At 38.5% G+C, this 20413-nt stretch overlaps 1 protein-coding gene across 3 annotated transcripts in view; it reads right to left on the bottom strand.

Annotated features, from left to right (window-relative positions):
• Nucleotides 1–20413, bottom strand: part of LOC137632760 (WD repeat-containing protein 20) — a 94630-nt gene that overhangs the window by 3337 nt on the left and 70880 nt on the right. For 2 of the 3 annotated variants that reach the window (XR_011042116.1, XR_011042115.1), the window contains exon 4: nt 9096–9260. The exons of the other annotated variant lie outside the window; for it this stretch is intronic. The gene's annotated coding sequence lies outside the window, so the exon portion shown is untranslated. The remainder of the gene's footprint in view (nt 1–9095; nt 9261–20413) is intronic. 3 annotated transcript variants of the gene reach the window in all.

Raw genomic sequence — 20413 nt, 5'->3', positions numbered from 1 at the left:
ATTTATCTCTCTTCTTTTAGCCTTGATACATCAAGTTCTGCTTATGGTCTTCTATCCTAGCTATCTGATATTTAGTCATCTACACAGGAAAATTTGATCCTTACAATACACGAGTTAAATATAGAAAAAGGTTTAGTCAGCCCAAGTTCCTTCTTGTGGCTTTACTGCTCTGTCCATTTACGTTTAAGTTTTTTGGGTTGATGTAAGGTCTCCAAGGTCTTTCCTGTGAAAGACTAAAACAGGAAATCTACATGTACAGCATGGAATCAGTGTGTTTAAGGGAGACCCTTGAGTTGAGGCTTCTTAGAACTCTAACATAACACCTCTAATGCTGAAATTCTTTTGCTATGGGTGACGTCATTCCTACATCATCACCCAGTTGGAGACAATGCTACAAGTGCATCACTTTTTGTTCATCTGCCTTCTTATAATTCTATGATCCTTCATACATGCGCATCCCAGTCAGGTTGGATAGGTCATTCATGCATAATACCTGTGTTGGAACCGATGGTTGTCTTCTTGACACTGAAGAGACTCGGTCCAAGATGGAACTCCCATATCACATATATTTTCATAGACAAGTAGCTATTTCTTACATCATAAGTGGGGATCTTACTCAAGAATTTTTAACGCGGTAACTCATCCCATGATGAAGTCCTTTCAGGAGAAAAATGTGTTCCTCTCGCCATTCCGTTTGTCCAGTTCGCCCAACGTTGTGGCAGATGCCCTATTCAGACAGACAGTTCTACATATGGTATGGACCTTGGATCATGTTCTTTTTAAAAGATTATAGTTAGTTCTGGATCTCCAAATAGACCTATTTACAACCAAAGAGAATCATGAAATTCCACTAAACATAGTCCCCAATATGTATTCTCTAGCAGTGGCACGAGATGCTCTGAATCTGGATTGGAATACTGTAGATGGTCATCAATCCATATATTTCTTACAATGAGTTTGATTTTAAAAACTCTGAATATCCTTCAAGAACATTTCAGGGATAACTTTGATAATAGCTCCATTTTGGCCAAACAGTCCATGGTATCCACCGCTTCACCACCTGCGACTAAGACTACGTCAACTTTAATCTCCACAGGTGTATCAAAAAGTAGGAAGTCAGACTATCTTTACTTCCTCCTTTCTGACCCAGAACCTTCATGCTTGGATTTTCTCTCCCATACTTACAAGAGGGATAATCTACATCTTAGAATTATTTGTTGAGTTGAGGTCTTCATCCACAAGACAATACCAACCTGTATGGAAAGTTTGGATGGCTTTCCTAAGGAGCAAGTCACCATGTCAGATGACCCTGGACTTCTTGGCTTCCTTTCTGGTCCATCTCTTTGATGATTAGAAGTTCCAGTCATCAACTATCTTGTCATATAAATCGGCATTGACAGAACCTCTCAAGTGCGATTTTGACGTGGATATAGACTCGGCATGTTACATAAGATCACCAAGTCTTTTGCTTTGCATAGACCATCTCCACCAATTCCTGTTGTATCTTGGTCTCCGAATATGGTGCTCAAGTTTTTGGCTAAGTTGAATAATTCCTCCATTTCCCTTAAAGAACTCTTGCAAAAAAACATATTTCTAATAGATTTAGCTTCTGAAGCGAGAATGTGAACTTGTGGCTTTTTCAGAGGGCCCAGAATTCATTACAATAATCCCTGGTCATCTTCTAATCCTGATTCCAGGTCTTCTATTTCAAGCCAAAACTTATTCAGCGACAAGATCCGGTTTACATTTCAGCTCTAGTTGGGAGATAATAACCTCTGTTCGGTGTCTTCCTTACAACTATATTTATAGAGATCCACATCCTAAGGTGGTAGCTTGTTTCAAAATACACAGACCAAAAAGATCCTATCAATGTGGATTAACGATATTTTGATGACCTAATTAATAAAACTGATCCTGTCTCCATTCCTAAAACCCAAGATTTGAGAGAAATGGCTTCTTCGCTACAGTTTATTGCTAATATGTAATTTCAAGACATCCAGAGCTTTACAGGTTGCTTTGGACATAGGATGTTCATTAAACACTACCTGAAATAAATCCTAGCATTACAATAGTCATGTGTGATACTTGCTGCATTCGTGATCCCCACAGGGGTAGACTGGAGAGGACAAGTCAGCCAAGACCTTCAGGAGAAGCGGAATGACAAGCATCCAGTAAGGATTCTTCAATAATACCTTATGAGGTAAGAGTCAGACTTGTTAGTTTTTATTCTTATCCATGGAAACATATTCATATGTTGTATGTACAGCTTGGTCATAAATGGTTGTCCTCGATGGTGCAGAAGTTTACTTGTCAATGCTCTGGTACTAGTCTTTGGAGACAACACAGCACATTAACCTCATAAAAAGGTGGTTCTGACAAAGGAAAAACATATTTTTGGGGAGGTGCTGTAAGGTTTCCAGGACCGTCCCTCATCCCTAGCCTCCTGCAAGGGAGTGGGGCAATTGATTTTCACTTGGGAATGGTGGTTGGGCACAAGTAATGTTCTTGTAGCATTGTCTCTTTAACTGGATTGATGGTTCCTTTCTATGAGGTGATGACGTAGTAATGACATCACCCATAGTAGATGAATTTCAACATTAGCTGTGCCATGTTCAAGTTCTAGCTACCCTAAACTTGAGGTCTCCCTTTTACACACACAGACCATGCTGATACACTAGCCGTAGAGTGGCAGACAATATTTCCTTGGAGACCTCACAGAACTTCTCCAAAAATAGGTTTTACCGTAGTCAAAATCCTTTTAATTTGTTGCTTATGGTGCAATATCAACTCCCTTTCCTATCTCGCCTACTTTTCCTCCTATTTCTGTATACAGTAATCTCTTGAGCAGGGGACTAGAATTTAACTAGCGACCGATGGACGTCTCTAATGTCAAGTGTTTTTTTAAATAATCATTAAAAAATTGCACCTTAGCATAAAACTAGGGTCTCGAATAACGAATCGACACACAGCTAGTCCGTGCTCACATGAAATGTCTGGTTTTTTTTATATATATACCTGTGACAAGTTATGCATATGTTATGGTCAGTTAGAGGACTGAACATCCTTTACATGGGACCAAACAGTGTCTGAAGACTTTTATAACTTCTGATGACAGTGAAGTTAGGACATAGTTATAAGGCTCTAAGGATGATTCCACTGGACAGAGTCGTTGGTTTGGTGCTGCTCCTGTTCAGGAGATGGTTCTGAGGGAACTGTTGATGTTGGGGTGTGGTGTTGATGTTGGGGTGTGGTGTTGGTGTTGGGGGTGAATTTGGTGGTGATAGATAAAATTAAGATAGCACAAGGCACTTTTATGTCCTATGATCTTAGGGAATATCTTTCACAAAAAGGTTCTTGGACATTATGCATTGTATTATATTGCAACATGATTTATAGAAAAAAAAAGCCACTTTAAAACCAGTTCCACTTATGTCCAGAATTAAGCCTGATGAATAAATGTGGTTTAAAGAAAGAAAATATAAAATTAAACTAAGCGCTAGGTAAACTAACTCCTTAACAAATTTGATTTAAGACTTAAAAGAAGGGTAATTTTTTTAAAAGATAACATTAGTATATTTAGGATGTCATTATACAGAGTAATATTCTTTTATGCTGTATATGTATTAAGTTTTTAGTAAGCAACAGTACTACGATAAACAAAATATTACTGCTTTTGTCTTTCATTATTTTAAACCTATACTTTAAAATAAATTCATTCATTTTCAGTCTTGTTTAGCTATCCTACATACTGTACTTCTAATCAATATAAAAAAAAATTATATACCCTTCTGTTAACATTCTCAAACACTAGGTGATGAAACCATAGGTTTTTGATCAAGAAATCGGACTTCTAGATCAGTGTACACTGCTCTAGTAGACCACTCAGGAAACAAGTATTTTATCAAGAAGCCACCATGGCAGAGAATACAGCTCCACAAACCAATCAGCCTTTGCTCCTTCAGAAGGCTATTTGGTAGTGAGGATTGAAAGCGCAAGCAACAGTACATGCTGTCAAAACCTGCTGCAGCCCAACAAATTACTGACAGCAACAACCATAGTAATTGCCTCATATGGGGAAACTTCTTTCAGGAAATGGAAAAAGTCCTACATGTTTCTACATCACCATGAATGAACGATTGAATATTGTACCGCCCATAACAGCCTCCATGTACCAACCAGAAACAACACCTTGTTAGAGATATATGGAACCAGAAACATGCAGGTAGCATTCTCCGGCAAACCATACAGTTGAACAATCGTCAGTGCAGACCTCACATTACTGTACTCGGAGCAGATTTCATGAAGACACACGACGTACACGTAAACGTATCTGGACAGTAACTCATTCAGAAAGAAGCCTCTATAGCCTCATCACTTCAAGGATAGCAACAAGCTCCATGCCAGGACCAGAAATCTCTCGCCTTCTTCAGGAATTTCCCAAAGTATTCAAGAACGACCTCCAGCATGACCTCACGTCCTACTAAAAACCACATCAAACATCATATTGTCACAGAGGGGGGCCCGATGTATGGGTTAATTGTCCAACAAGATAAGTGTAAATGGGCAAAAAAATAAGTTAGAATTTCTCAGTCATGAACTACATGCAGAAGGTGTTAAACCCCACCGAAGGTCTACGGCATTGCTGATTTTCCAAAGCCAGGAAACATTTAAGCACTGAAGTTTGCTGATGATCATTTACTATCAACATTTTATACCAATCCAACTAGGATCATTTCTTCCTTATACAAACACTTAAAAGGAAAACCAAAATATTATGAGGGTCAGATAAGCAAGAAACTGCATTTCAAGAAATCAAAAACCCCATTGCAGACGTCTGCTCACTGCTACATTTTTCAGCAAAAAGTCATCTCTAGCAGAACTCCACCTTCAACAAACAATTACTGGTAGTCCACCATTGCTATTAAGAATTTCAGACATGCCCCAGGAATGGCAATTTATGGTGCAAATGGACCATCCGCCAATGATGCAAGCGTTCACAAAAACGAAGATTGCTGGTCAATGCATCGACAGCGGCAACTATCGGTGATCGTAAAATATTCCTGCACCATCAGGGCTCTTCCAACATCATAGAGGCCCTTTCCAGAAACAACATTAATGCCATCCAAATTAAAATATTAAATCCTGAGATAGAATAAACCAAAATAATGACAAAGATCTACAGCCCCTATGGCAGGAAAGTCCCGCCCTGTTGTGGAGGGATTTAATGATATATGACCAAGACATGACCTCTGCCTGGGAGAAGAATACCAGACATCCACACCCCTATCATCCATTAGTTTGAATGAGGAAGGTTTTCAACCTCACCCCTAATTCATCACACCCTTCAGGTCATTCCACTGCCCACTTCCTAACTGGGTGATACATTTGGAGGGTACTGAAGACATTCACCAAGAATGGTCTAGCAAATGTCTTTCCTGTCAGACCTCAAAGACCACAAGGCACACAAAATCCAGGATGGAGAATTCAAGACAATCAATTGCTGCCGCCCTCATATTCACATCAACATTGTGGGACCCAAATCTCCCTCCAAGATATAGACACCTTTTCACCACCACCGACTGGCATACCAGATGGCATGAGACAACACCTGTCAAACAACGGACAGCAGAAAGTTGCACAAAAGCTCTAATCAACTGGATCAGCAAACATGGAGTTCCCCAATACATAGTGATTGGGTGGGGCTAACTTCACATCAGCCCTATTTGAGTGTCCTTGCTGCCAGCCTCATATCAAATTTAAACCATACGTCAGTGTAAACTCTAGATGCGGTTGAGCATTTCCATCGCTCCCTTAAAGCAGCACTCGAGGAAAAATGTCAGGATGGAAGATTTGTTACAAATATTTACAATGGATTCTATTAGGACTGAGAACAGCCCCATAGGTAGCCCTCAATGCTTCACTGGTGAAGGCACTGTACAAACTATCATTACCAATACCCACAGACATATTCTATGTTCACATGAACCCACCATCCTCTCTGACATCTTTAAAGAACATAAGAAATTCTTCCAAAAAGAAAAACATACACCTCGACCAAGATTCAAAATAGATTCACACCAACCTCCACTGTCATCCACACATGCATACTACAGCAGAAAATGGAAGTGCTATGAAATTTCATTGGAAGGTAGTACTGTACTATCTGGGTATCAAGAACAAGCTTACACCACCATACATACCCCAGGAGCATTCCACTTTGAGGGGGTATTTTAAGAGCCATTACCACATGTTTCACAGTGAGATTTTGGTCAACAAAACATGAACTCAAATGGACAGCATGAAAACAGAATTGCAACAAACACATGATTGTCAAAAATATTTTTGTTTATTCCATGAATGATAGTACTTTATCTTTAAGACAAACCAACATCTAATAAAAAAAAAAATAAAGTTTTCAATTGAATAGTTTCAAATGGTTTTGTTCCAGTAAATAAAATATATTCCAGAAACATATCTGGATTGTAATCGTGTACCCATTTAAATGTAAACGTTTCCTGCAATCTTTCCATTTTCAATGAGTGGCTTTATGTCAGATTTGTATATAAATAAACTAGTTAGTATCAGTTAGTATTTTTGTCCAAACCGTGACTAGTAAAGTCATATATTATTTTGCTGAAGGTAATTTCCGTACCTTTTGCAAAGGCCTTGAGCATGTGATGCCCTCCTTAAAATTTCCAATGCTGTACAGAAATCCCTGGATTGTGGTCAGGAAATTTGTATCGTTGGCCTTGAATTTAGTGCTTCCTTTGACAGTGTTAATCAGGAGTCTCTTGTTTTTAAATTTGAACACATGAGAGTATGTACGTCTTTTCTTAGCATCATTATTAAATTTTTAAGTGATAGATTACCAGATGTTCATGGGCACTATACTCAATATAGAAATGTAATATCTGGTATTCATCATGGTAGTGTTCTAAGCCAGTTACTTTTCACACTATATATGCATGTTATGCAGTTTAACCTATAAAATAAGCTCATTACATATGCAGAAGCTGCTGCTTTCTCTGCATCAATTCCATCTTCTGAAAGTTGAGCTATGGTGGCTGAATCCCTTAATAGAGATCTAGCTAAAATTAATGCATGGTGAAAATTTTGGGGGATGAGGTTGAACCTTAACAAAACTCAAAGTTATGATTCTAAATATGCCAAGGATAGGAGCTCATCAACAACAACATGTTTGACAAGGTGTCTTTAACTATATACAATGCATTTGATATTCAAGATGTGATTCTCAATTGCAAATTTACTTATGTACAACACATTCAACCTGTTTCTTCTTCAACTGCACATAAAATTGGCTTATTGCAAAGAACGTTTTGAGATTTTTAGGGATTAATTTATCATGTGGAACTTTTTTATTCTTTCATTCTACCTTATTTCAAGTAGTTTTTCTGTCGGGTCTTCAGCTGCTGACTCATTTTAATTTGTAGGACCAAATCTTATGGTCTTATTAACTTTTATTTCTGATCTTGATATTAATCTCAGGCAGTGCCATTCAATAACTCTTCAAGCATTTTGAATATTTTTTTATAATTCTGACCATGCACTGCTATCAGATATTCCTAGACAGGACCATCCTGTATGTAGTACTAGGCATCCAATTAATTATAAAGACTTGCCTTCTCCATCTTAAGGCTCAATACAATGCAGTATTCTATAAATTTTATTGCAGCTGTGACCAGATTGCAAAATGATCTTCCTAATATGGGAGTCGAATCAGTGGAACTTGAGAAATTAAAACTAGTTGCAAATGCTTTTCAGCTGATCTGGTTCACATATTTTTCTTTTCATAGTTTTTATATGAGAGATCTATAGTATTTCAACATTGTTATAGATCTTCATATAATTTATTTTATATTCTTTACTTCTCGTACTTTGTTTTTTCCTTTCCCCACTGGCCGCTTTCTCTGTTGGAGCCCTTGGCTTTGTAATATCCTGCTTTTCCAACTAGGGCTGTAGCTTAGTTAATAATAGTAATAATAATAATAATAATAATAATAATAATAATAATAATAATAATAATAATATAAAGTCCCTTGAAAGGTGCTAAAGAAGTCTTCTTAGATTTCTTCTTCGAAAACTTAGCCTACGACCTACACTCGTTTTGACGGGAAAACTGCGGTCATTACTTCTACACAAGGCACAAAGTACATGGGGGTTGTCAGTAGTTTAACCATACAATAAAACTTAACACATTTCACTCATGATGCATTCCAAAAAAAAAAAAAAAAAAAAAAAAAAAACACATTTCACTCATGATGCATTCCAAAAAAAAAAAAAGAGAGAGAGAGAGAGAGAGAGAGAGAGAGAGAGAGAGAGAGAGAGAGAGAGAGAGAGAGAGAGAGAGAGAGAGAGACTTTTAGTTATTGGTTGTTAAAATGTAAGGAGAATTAATAAATGAAATATAATTTCATTACCATTGAAAGCATAGTTACTGTATAGAGCCAAACACAGCACAGCATACAAAGGTATATAACAGAGAATAGAAGTTTACACTGATCTAGTACAGTACTGGTACAGTATATGAATAAATTTTCCCCCCTTGTGTAATAATGACTTTCTTGTTTTAACAGGGCACTGTTTTATATTTGGTTATATATACCTATGAAATAAATTTATAAAACTAAATAAGTCATTTCTCTCGAGGCTAAGATCCAAAAGATTTTTTCTTGCAGGTGTATATAAGGATAATCAAGGGTCTTTGAGTATCATTATGGTGAGTTTCCCACCTAACCCCTACAAATGTTTAAGTCTCTGGGTAGGGGACATTCAATTTACAAAGAGATATTGTACTTCATTACGACACTTGTTCACTTGTAGTTGCAGACTTTTTCTCTTTAATCTCTATAAGTCATTTAATTCAGAATCTGTATTATGCAGCACATCAAAAACCATTTTCATATTCATTTACATACTTTATGTCTTAAAAGACATTTTCCAAACTACAGTGTTATCTAATTTGGTGTTTAAGAAAACATTACTCTAATCTACATTTACGTCTAATGGTGGGATTTATTAATTGTGGTCTATGATATATCCTATATGATTAAAAGACTACGAGTATGTGCAATTACCTTAAACATTAAGTACTATACTTATAACCACAAAGTAGTTACTAATAACTCCTAAATTAATCTAGGAGTTGGTTTTGCTGGGGTACTCCAAGTTTTGTTTACGGGGCACCACATCTCTGAAACTACCACTTGCTCGAAACCCGTGGACTTAACTTGACATTGACCCTACAAAGCACAAGGTGATTTTTCAAGACAATTTTTCTTAGGAAAATGAACTCAGGTGTTTCATTTACCAACATACGGTTACAATAAAGGCATAAGACCTAAAGGAATAAAAAACAATAATGTAATCAATATTCTATATCACCACAGTTCATACTTTGTCCATTCATGGTAGTAAAAATATAATAAATAAAATACTCCTAAGTCTTGTATATAAAGGAATTTCAAGTATGACTATCACGCTAAATTTGAGAAAAAGCCTCACATCCTCTACTATTTCACTCCATATAGAAATAAGTTTGTAATAAATATTCACAATCCTGACTATAATAATGAAAGTTGTAATTATTAAAGGGTAATTGTAATCCTGACAATATAATAATAGAGGTTGTAATAGATTATTGCAATCCTGATAATGTAACAAGTAAAAAAAAACCTCAGCAACTAAACGATTGGACAAAATGTAAAATTAGGTAAAATGTAAAAATAGTGCTAAACGGCACATACATTTCCATCATATATTAGTCTAGAGAAAAATCACTAATTTTTTAATGAATTTGTATTTTTCCTAACCATACAAACATGAGACCTTTAACAGGAGTATGAACAATGAAAATGGAATGGCCGTCAAGCTCATAACGTGTTAAAAGGTGACTGCTGAATGACAAGTCAACCCTGTCCACCCATCAGGTAGAGCGACATTCACTACGACCTTTGACCTAGGACTTGTGCGGTGGTTGAGGCAGTCAGTTTAACTAATAGGTTTTGGATTTGTAATTAGAAAAAAATACAAATCAATTAGAAAATTTGTGACTTGTTCCTTTATGTAACATACACCTTACAATATTAATAGAAGCCCCTATAACCCGACGGGCTGGTTTACTGACCAAAGAATTGTCAATGTACTGTGATCAAAGAAAAGGAGCATAAGTAATGACTCCTGTTAACTTCCTAACTAACTGAGCTTAGGGATATTGCAGATGTTAGGTCAGGCCTCCACTAGGGACTAGTGGATAGTCTTAGAAGAATCTATATCCTTCCGGATACAAGTCTGAATGTATAGACATGAGAAATGGGTATGCAAAACATTCATCCTTCTCCTCATACAGAATGGGGGGATTATACTTCAATGCTAACAAAATATAAATAAAAAGTACTGTTCAGTAGCTCACCTGCAACATTAATCCAGTCCAGCTGCAAAATAGCCTGACTGCTGAATCCATAGGGAGGGGAAGGGGAGGAAAATGGTTAGACATTACAGTACTGTACTGTACTATATTACCTTTCATTCTTGGAACTAAAGTTGCAACTGCGATATAAGATGAGATGCTTCTTGTCCAGTAATGGAGCAGCTATCACCAGTCCACAGGAGAATGCAACCAGGAACTCGTGGATGTGCTCCCACAGGTAGTGGGCAGTGAAGATTGTCTGGTGCGCCTCCTGCCTTCGGCACATGAGCCAAGGAGAGATTCTTCTTGAAGGCACGGGTGGAGCCGATTCCTCTGACCTTGTGAGCTCGTGCTTTAGATGAAACACTCAAGGCTCCCAAGAAGTGAAGTGCATGCACTTGATAGTCTCACAAAGCCAGAGGGAGACCATGTTCTTGGAGACAGGCTTCTTTACCTTACCAGTGCTGAGGAACAACCTCTTATTCTCTGGTCTGAAGCAATAGGTTCTCTTTAGGTAGAGTTGCAGCATCCTACGAGGAAAGAGAAGGAGGTCATACCAATCGCTCGTCACATCCAGAAGGGAAAAAATGGAGAACGACTCTACCCTGGGGTTGATTGATTAATTTAAAGTTTTCAGGCATCCTGACATCTAAGGTCATTGATGCCAATATCATTTATCTTATATAAAAATTAATAGAAGATTCAATTAAAACCATAAAAGTTGAATATCATCATAGAAGTTAAATAGTTTTTAGAAGACCTTCTTCTAAAATAAATCTAAAAATGCCCCTCGCATAGTAGGACACATCATGTCCAAGAATCTTGGCAAGGATGAACCTGCCATCCTCACTTCGAGCCTCAAACAGATATCTATTTCTTTAGTTGTTATAAATAGGGCATTTGGTCAACAAATGCCTCACTGTTAAAGGTACTAAACAGTCGTCGCTACATGGTTGGTGTTGGCCCTTCAGGAGAAACTCGTGTGTCAACCGAGTGTGACCAATACGGAGACGGCAAAGAGTCGTCTCCCATTTTCGGGGTATCATGTTATACCTCCAAGGATATATGACATTTGTTACTTCTCTCATTTTATTGCCATCTAGACTATCCCAGTGCTGTTGACATTCATTAAAAAATTTCTTGAAGTTAGATAGGAAATCATTACAGGGAATGGGATACCTTCTTGGTAGCAACTCGGATGCAGCATTCTTCACCAGTAAATCTGCCTTCTCATTCCCCGACACACTACATGTGCTGGAACCCAACAAAATCGAACCATTATACCTCTCCATCCAATAATAAAAAGCCATTCTAAAATCTTTAAAACCAGAGGGTTACTAAAATTAAAAACTTCTAAAGCTTGAAAGACACTCCTTGCATCACTAAAAATTGAAAAATTACCCTCCTTTTCCAACACTATTTTCTAAATAGAGGTTAGTATGCTATACAGTTTGGCAGTAAATATAAAAGTTGTTAGAGGAAGTGCACCTTTACAATTAAAACCATTACTATGTACTCCAAATCCAGTGCCAGCATCAGATTTGGAGCCATCAGTATATATAAAAGTCGATCCCCTATGTTCTGCAACATGTTCCATAAAAAGAGACCTGGATTCCTAGTCAGTCATATTCTTCTTAACTTCAATAAAGTATTTACAAAAAGATACTTCAGGTAATTTCCATGGAGGCATTGATGATAACTTAAATGGAAGCACCTCAATTCTAATCATATCAAGACTGTTTAAAAATTGTTTCACCGGAAACCCATAAGGTTGAGGAGATTTTGGGTGCAACTCAAAGTATGTTGAGTGCCTTACAAGGCTTGCAGTCTGAAAGGCTAAAGAATTAGGGAGTCGTTGCGATCTAAACCAATACCGAATAATAGAAGACATTCGGTAAAGGTCTAGAGATAACTCTCCAGCATCAACAAGAAGACTTGGGATAGGTGAGGTTCTAAACGGTCTTGTGGACAATCTAATACCAGCATGATGTATTGAATCTAATATCTTTATCCAGCTTGGGGTGGCTGAGGAGTATATTTCACATCCATGACTAATTTTGGAAAAAATCAAGGCCTTGTATAATTTTAAAATAGTATTGCAGTCTGGCCCCCATGATGTATGTGACAATGCTTTTAAAAGATTCAGAGCCTCAAGACATTTAGCTTTTAACGCTTTCAAGTGAGAAACCCATGTAAGCCTACAATCAAATATCAAACCTAAAAATTTAGCTTCACTTACACATAGGATCCGTTGATCTTTACTGCATATATCCAGGTCTGGATGTACTCCCCGAATACGACAGAAATGGACAATAGTAGCTCTACTTGTCGAGACCTTAAATCCATTCATATCGGCCCACTGGATAATTTTGTCACTTGTGAGTTGTATTTTTCTCTCAACCATTGCTATTCTAGCTCCAGCATATGATATGGAGAGATCATCCATAAATAATGTTGAGAGAACATCCCAGGGAATTACTGAGGATATCCCATTAATTGCTAGCGCAAACAGGGTTACACTCAGCACACTACCCTGAGGAACTACTCCTTCCTGACATTTACTCTCTGATAGAGTTTCCCCCACTCTCACTTGAAAAACTCAATGTAAAAGAAATGACTTGAATAAATAGTGGTAGCTCTCCTCTTAATCTCAATTCATGAATTTTTTTAAGTATACCATATCTCCATGTGGTATCATATGCCTTTTCAAGGTAAAAAAAAGACTGTCACATGGTGCTGTTTGGGAGCAAAGGCTTCACAAATAGAGGACTAAATCGTATGAACACATCAGTCGTTGAGTTCATTTTTCTGAATCCACCAAATTACCCTTCTTTTCAAGGTACCACAATAGCCTTGCATTGACCACCTTCTCCATGATTTTACATAGACAAGATGTCAATGCAATAGGTCGGTAGTTTGCTGCTAAAAAATTGTCCTTACCGGGTTTTAAAAAGGCTAAAATAATGGCTACTTCCCAAACACTTGGGTAACTATGATCATGCCATATTCTATTGATAATGCTAAAATTAAATAACTTTGTATTAAAATGTACATTTTTGATCATTGCATATGGAATTCCATCAGGTCCAGGGGCTGTATCGTTACAAGTAGCAAGTGCGGAATCACGTTCTCATTCAGTAAAAGGAGAATTATATAATTCTTCCCTTCCTGTTGCAAGATTAAAAATTTTCTTTTCAATGCTCCTATACTGGTGGCCAGGAGCTGCTACACACTTGCATGATACATTTGAAAAATGATCAGCCAGGGCATTGCTAACATCTTTTGCTTCTGTCACATACTGATTGTTCACTTTCAACACTGGTGGTGGGTTTGGGGCAAATTTGCCCGCAATCTTTTTTTATATTCCTCCATACAGAAGATAGTGGTGTTCTACTGTTAATGGAGGAAACAAACAACACCCAAGACTGGGGTCTAGCTTCTTTCATGGCATGATGGAACTGTGCTCTACACATTTTGTATGTTATCAAATTTTCATCTGTACGGCGTCTACGCAATCTAGTCAAGAGATTTCCTGGTGGATCTGTGCAAGGCTGTTAGTTCTTAAGACCACCACGGGACTGGTCGTCGTTTGAATAATCCTGTGGTTTTGGGGATCGAATTGATTCCTGCTGTATGGAGAGTTACATTCAATAGGTCTATGGCATCATCAAAACTTTCAAACTGTTCTGCACTCCCCTCGATTTCACTTAGCTCACGAAATTTAACCCAGTCTGCCTTGTCAAGGTTCCATCGAGGCAATCTTTGTAAAGGCGGACCCTTGCTGGTGTTTATAATGATTGGTGCATGATCACTAGTATGACAACCATTTAATGTCCTCCAATCGAAATCAAGAAGGCAGTTAGAGCTTGCAATTGAAAGGTCAATGCATGACAAGGTACATGTCTGAACATGGAAGTGCTTGGGCTCTCCTGTATTAAGGAGTCCGACATCCTCACTCTCCACAATTAATGAAATAATATTGCCCCTTGTGTTTGCAAAAACATCACCCCATAAAGAATGTCTACCATTCATATCTCCCAGTAACAGAGAAGGTTGAGGGAGTTGTTGAATGACCTCTACTAAATCATCAAATAAAGTATCATCATTTAGATTTGGAGGTAAGTACAGACAGCATATTGTATATTTTCTCCCTATATCAATTTGTACAACCACTGCCAGCAGGGGTGTACGAATAGACAAAGGTATTTGGGGAACATCTCGACGAACGTACATGAGACCTCCGCCATGGCTCCCTGCTTGTTGATTATATGGTGTTCTATAGTTAACATACTCTCGAGGACTAGGAGTGTTAGCAACAAGCTTACTTTCCTGTAGACATACAATTATAAGGAAATGTTCACGAATTAGGATCTTAAGTTTTTCATATTTGGCCCTTAAACCCTGACAATTCCATTGCAAAATGGAGTAGAAAACTATGGAATATTTCTGGAAGACATCTTGGATGAGGTCTTCGCATTAGCATTTTTTAAACTAACATTATTACCCGTAGGTTTCTTCAGAGATGGTTTTGATATATTGGGTTTTACGTTTGTGTTTTTCTTCTTGTCCTTTTGATCTATTTGTTGAGGCGGATGGTGGACCTCAACTTGAATTTCTGATTTATTCAATTTATCTTCTGGTTCATTAGAAACATCAACAGACAAAACATCAAATTTATTTGATGTCATAACTTTAATGTTTCTAATGGAGGGTGCTGAGAGAGATGGAGGTCTCTCTCTTTTACGATTAATAGATGGTGGGATTCTAGGTTTTTGCACCTTCCCCACTACAGTATTTGATGTATCAGAGAGAGAGAGAAAAAAAAAAAAGAGAGAGTGGAAAGAGGTAAGTGTCCATGTTGCCCTAAGAGTGTTGGAAAGCATTTTCCATCACTGCTGACTGGGAAACAGAACACATTCAACTTCTTGTTCAGCAGGGTGACAAACAAGTGTATCTTTTGGGTGCCAAAAAAAAAAAAGAATGCTTTCTAACACGCAGGGTAGTAGGGACCATTTTGCTCCTACTACCTTTCCTTGACAACCAATCAAGTCAACTAGGGCATTCTTCTTGCCTGGAATGTACATTGCTGACAGCTCTACTGTGTTGTTGCATTCCCAAGTGAGTACCTGCTTTGCCAGTTTGCAAAGGAGTTGGGACACAGTCCCTCCTTGCTTGTTGATGTTTGCTACTACAGTAGTATAGTCACTCATCAATGCTACTGAGTACCATAAACTTTGTTGGAAAGATTGCTGAACTAGGGCACTGCTCACATGTCCAACACTATGTGCAGGCTCCTTCTGTCTTTGGACCACAGTCCTGAGGTAATCTGGTTCCTCCTTGGATGTGTCTGTGAACAGCAGCATCTCTGGATGTGCTGAATTGAGTGGAACTCCTTTGTTGAGAATTTTGCTGTTCAGCCACCACCAGAGATTGTGTAACACCTCTTGTTCAACTGGAGCCTGAAGGTAAGGAGGACTGGAGGTTGCTAATCAGTGTCACTTGACATTGATGCAACTTCTGGTGGAGAGGTCTATGACCAGTTTCTCCAGTGACAAAATATGTCCAAGACATTGCCAATGCTCTGGCGGAAATAGTTATCAGTCAGGAACGCTTGAACTACAACGCTTGAGTCTTTTGATGCAATCGTCTAATAGGAAGAATCACTGCTGCCACATTTTTCAACATTCACAGATACTTCATTCATCTCTTCTCCGCGAAAAGACTTCTGTAGATTAATAATGAACCCCAGAAGAAATAAACTTTGGGAGTAATTATCATAGAAGGCACATGGTCCTTAAAAGGTGCTGCTCTGTGGAGAAAGAAGTCATGAATCTCCTTTCTCCACTTCTCAATGGTATTCAGACAGGTTTAGGATCAAGGAAGCATTCCTGAAGAAGAGAGCTGCATCTTGTCCCACTTAACTGGAAAAGCATGCTGCTGACTGATGTGCCAGGTAAGTGACCAGCTTCGCCCTTGACAGAACCAGGCCAGTGTAGTTTTTCTTTGCCTTGGTAACAGATAGACCCCAAGATGAAGTTGAAGTATGTTATCACTCTAAACCAGTGGTTGATACAGCTCGAAGCTTGCAGGCTGGCCATAGCTGCAGCTGTAGACTCACCGGCTGAGAATGAAGTGCCCTCGTATATCAGTTTTTCAAAAGCAGAACCTCTTGTCAGCTTTCGTTACTGGATCAATCACAAGAGGTGAAGGGAGTGCCTCCTCCATCACACAAAACTTACACTGTCGAGAAAGAACTGGAGGCAGGAGCTCGGTGCCCTGTGAATTCATTCTGACTAATATGTCACAAGCAAGCATCAACCACAGAAGGTCTGGAACCTTGAAGGTTGCCGAAGTATCAATCAATTTCCATCATCCTACCCTTCACAGATTCCATGGAGACCTCTCAATGTCATTAAACCCTTATAAGGGTAAGGCACTGAGGAAGGTTGATCCTGACTCTGTCTCCTCCCTGGAGGGAGAGTTCAACTGGAACAAGCCTGGATTCCTTCAGCTGTTTGGAGTGTCATCTCTATGAACTGAGGCCAGCACCTAGTCTATACTCAGTCGAGGAAGAAGAGATTGGGGATTATCATTTGGAGTACAGGGCCTCATTGCCCTGTGTTCTCTAACTCTCTGAAATTGAGGAGACACTAGGGGTCATGGTCTCCAAAGAGCGTGTAGGAGAGAGAGACGATAAACTATCCAAGCGTTCAGAATGTCTCCCTTTGAATGAAGGGCTACGATGTGAACTTCCTCATCAAGAGAGAGATTCTTCCCACTTTGGAGAGCGTCAAGAGCTCATCCTGGATGTCACCTAGAAGTGTCACTAGACATACCAGTCTAGCCGGGCATAGGTTGCGAGTTTTGGTGATCAGAATAAACAAGTGATGGTCAGGCTTGCATACGGGAGACCTCACCTGATGGGTCTTCCCACGGAAGAGGAAGACTTCTCCACTAGAGATCTATAGCTAAGAGAGGAATCACTTTATCTGCGATGACTCCATCCATGAGGACAGACTACGAGAATATCGGGATTTTGTTAATTTACTGCCCAATGGTTCACGAGTTGGCGATCGTAAACACTTGACATGTTTAGGAGACTTATCCTTAGTAGGTGAATGTGTAAGAGCCAGAACTCATACAGTTACAAAAGAATGCGATTGAGGTAACAATCGAGTTTGTTCTCGTACCAGTGATCATGCGTGTGTCGGTTGTTGTTAAATGTTGGCGATCATGAGCAAGAAGATGATTGTATGCTAATTGAAGGTCTAGCATCCGCAGGAGATAATATGTTCTCAGCCGACCATAGCACGGAATGAAATGTACACTGGGATTATCATACTTGTGGAAATTAATCATACAGTCATACCTCTCTTCACGAAAGAATCTACTTACGAAATTTTCACACTGCGAAACGAGTGCTAAGATTTTTCTGACTCACATTGCAAAAAATGTTTCATGATAAGAAAAGCGATTTGCTAACCAGGCCAAGAATAAAATAGTCACCATTAAAGATAAAGAAAGAAAATTGGTTGTTCACAATCGAAAATGTATCTCTATATTGTAAGAGTAACTATAATAGTACAATACATATGGTAGTGTATATTTTGCATGTGTACAGTATTGTACTGTATGTATTGTATGATTTTCCATTTATTATAGCATTATATTCTAATAAATACTTAATTTACAGGTATTAACAGTTAGTTTAGGTATATTTAATTATTCAAATGTATTTGGCTGTACAGTATTTCATTGTGGTTATATTGTAGCTTTTTTTTTATCAAATTTAATGTGTTTTTGTAGGGTTTGGAGCAAATTAGGCGATTTAGATGTAAAATGTGACTCATGAAATTTTCATGAAACGAAAGCGACTCCAGAACAAATTAATTTCATGTTATGAGGCATTACTGTATGCGTGAAGCACACGCACAAGGCAACGCACATGGTGATCGTGCAAGTTGTGAAGCACAATGAGAAGATCTCTTCCTCATATGTGATCAGGCTCGTGAAGGTGCTAATGAGTGTTGAGATTAATAAGATTGCCTCTGCAATGATGATCATAAGACTTTCAGAACATTTCCGACATCTCGGTGATTGCGTTTGTCGCTCGTGATCAAATGGAGACCATTTCTTCGTACGCGACTTCTCAGCTTTTCGAGAGGGGGTAGCTCCTTCAGGCGACATTGATGAACACATAGCATGAACAGGGTTCTTTGTGTCCACGTGAATAAGGGATTCTTTGCTTGTGGGAGCCAGTAAAACTATCGTGAGTGTCCGGACAGGCCTTTGATAAAGTACTGGGAGATCCTTTTTGTTTGAATATGTCATGCGTGTCTTGAAGGAATCAACGAGATATAGGGGTAATGTCCCTGGGAAGGAGAGGGACTACATGTAACGTCCTGACCAGTAAAGCTCGTGCCAATTCTCAGGCAAACTTTGGTACTTGAGGCAAGTACATGTGCCCAAAAACCCTAGAGGAGTTATGGTTTCAGTACAGCACCGCTCCTCCCATGAAGACATGCAAAGGAACCAAGAGGAGTCCCTAAGAGACTCGTCCATATCAGTTGTCTTGTGCCTCAGAGAACGCTTTCTTCCTGATGGTATGTAGTTCTTCATCATGGAAATAAGAAGGTAAGAGTGTGGCCATGCTTCTCCTTCATAGAAATCGAGGATTTCCAAGGTGCACTCGGAGACATTGCTACAAGCTCCTCTGTGGCAGCAGGCAAAGACATGTCCATGGTTTCACAACACAGCTCTCTTCTACAAGTAAACAACATAAAGACTTCTGGGATCTAGCGTATGCTAGGACAACAAGTTCTCCGCTGACGGGGCATCAACGATAACAAGGGCAAGACCGACTCTGACCAATCTCTCTTCGTCGTATTTTTTCCTCTTCTTGATAAATTCAGTCCACTGTACATGAGGTCACTCCCTACACTTAGAACACAGGGAATCCTGTGAACAGTCATGCCCCCTGCAAAAACTACACAAATGATAAGTTGACCTCCAGCTTACTCATGTACTGGCCACATCCATGAAGCCTACATTATCAAATACAAGCATACACCAATTTGGAAATAAAAAGCAAATGCACAAACCATGCCAAAGTACAACACAGAAATACATCAGTACAGAACAGCAGTCGTAGTCAAAGTGGAAGTAGCGCTATCTTTCAGGTGGGCGGGGTTTAGCGGTAACCGCTAGCTTCGCTGCAGTCATACTCCTATTAAAGGTTGAAGGTTTGTATTACGTGTGGAAATATGACAATTATGCATATGACAGTGACTATTGCAAATGTCCTTTATAAAGAAATCAATCTGAAGAAAATAGAAAAACTTCAATTATTTACTAATTAATTCCAATCATCTATTAACACTGCACTGTACTAATCAGTAATGCTAGAGTGAGATGAAAGGTTTGTAGTGTAAATGAAAAAAAAATTGACTTTTATAACTGACATCAATTCCCCAGTTTGACTAAAAACAATTCAAGCCCTTCTGTATCAAATCCTGTTGACTTGAAATTACCTAAATTCAACAGACCTCAATATAACAGATTACACTTAAGTATCCTTGATCAAGTACAGTGTCTGTACCATAAATTAATTTGAAGCCTAAAACGAACTAGAATAAATTGTATTAACCCTTTTACCCCAAAGGACGTACTGGTACGTTTCACAAAAGCCATCCCTTTACCCCCATGGACGTACCGGTACGTCCTTGCAAAAAAATGCTATAAAAATTTGTTTTTCATATTTTTTGATAATTTTTTGAGAAAATTCAGGCATTTTCCAAGAGAATGAGACCAACCTGACCTCTCTATGACAAAAATTAAGGCTGTTAGAGCAATTTAAAAAAAATATACTGCAAAATGTGCTGGGAAAAAAATAACCCCTTGGGGGTTAAGGGTTGGAAATTTCCAAATACCCCGGGGGTAAAAGGGTTAAACATTACTATAAATCACTTACTGGATATACAAATACAC

The sequence above is a fragment of the Palaemon carinicauda genome, chromosome 42 (genome assembly GCF_036898095.1).
Source record: "Palaemon carinicauda isolate YSFRI2023 chromosome 42, ASM3689809v2, whole genome shotgun sequence".
NCBI classification, from domain to species: Eukaryota; Metazoa; Arthropoda; class Malacostraca; order Decapoda; family Palaemonidae; genus Palaemon; species Palaemon carinicauda.
Note: the sequence above shows the minus strand (reverse complement) of the source record. Positions and strands in the feature narration are given on the sequence as shown.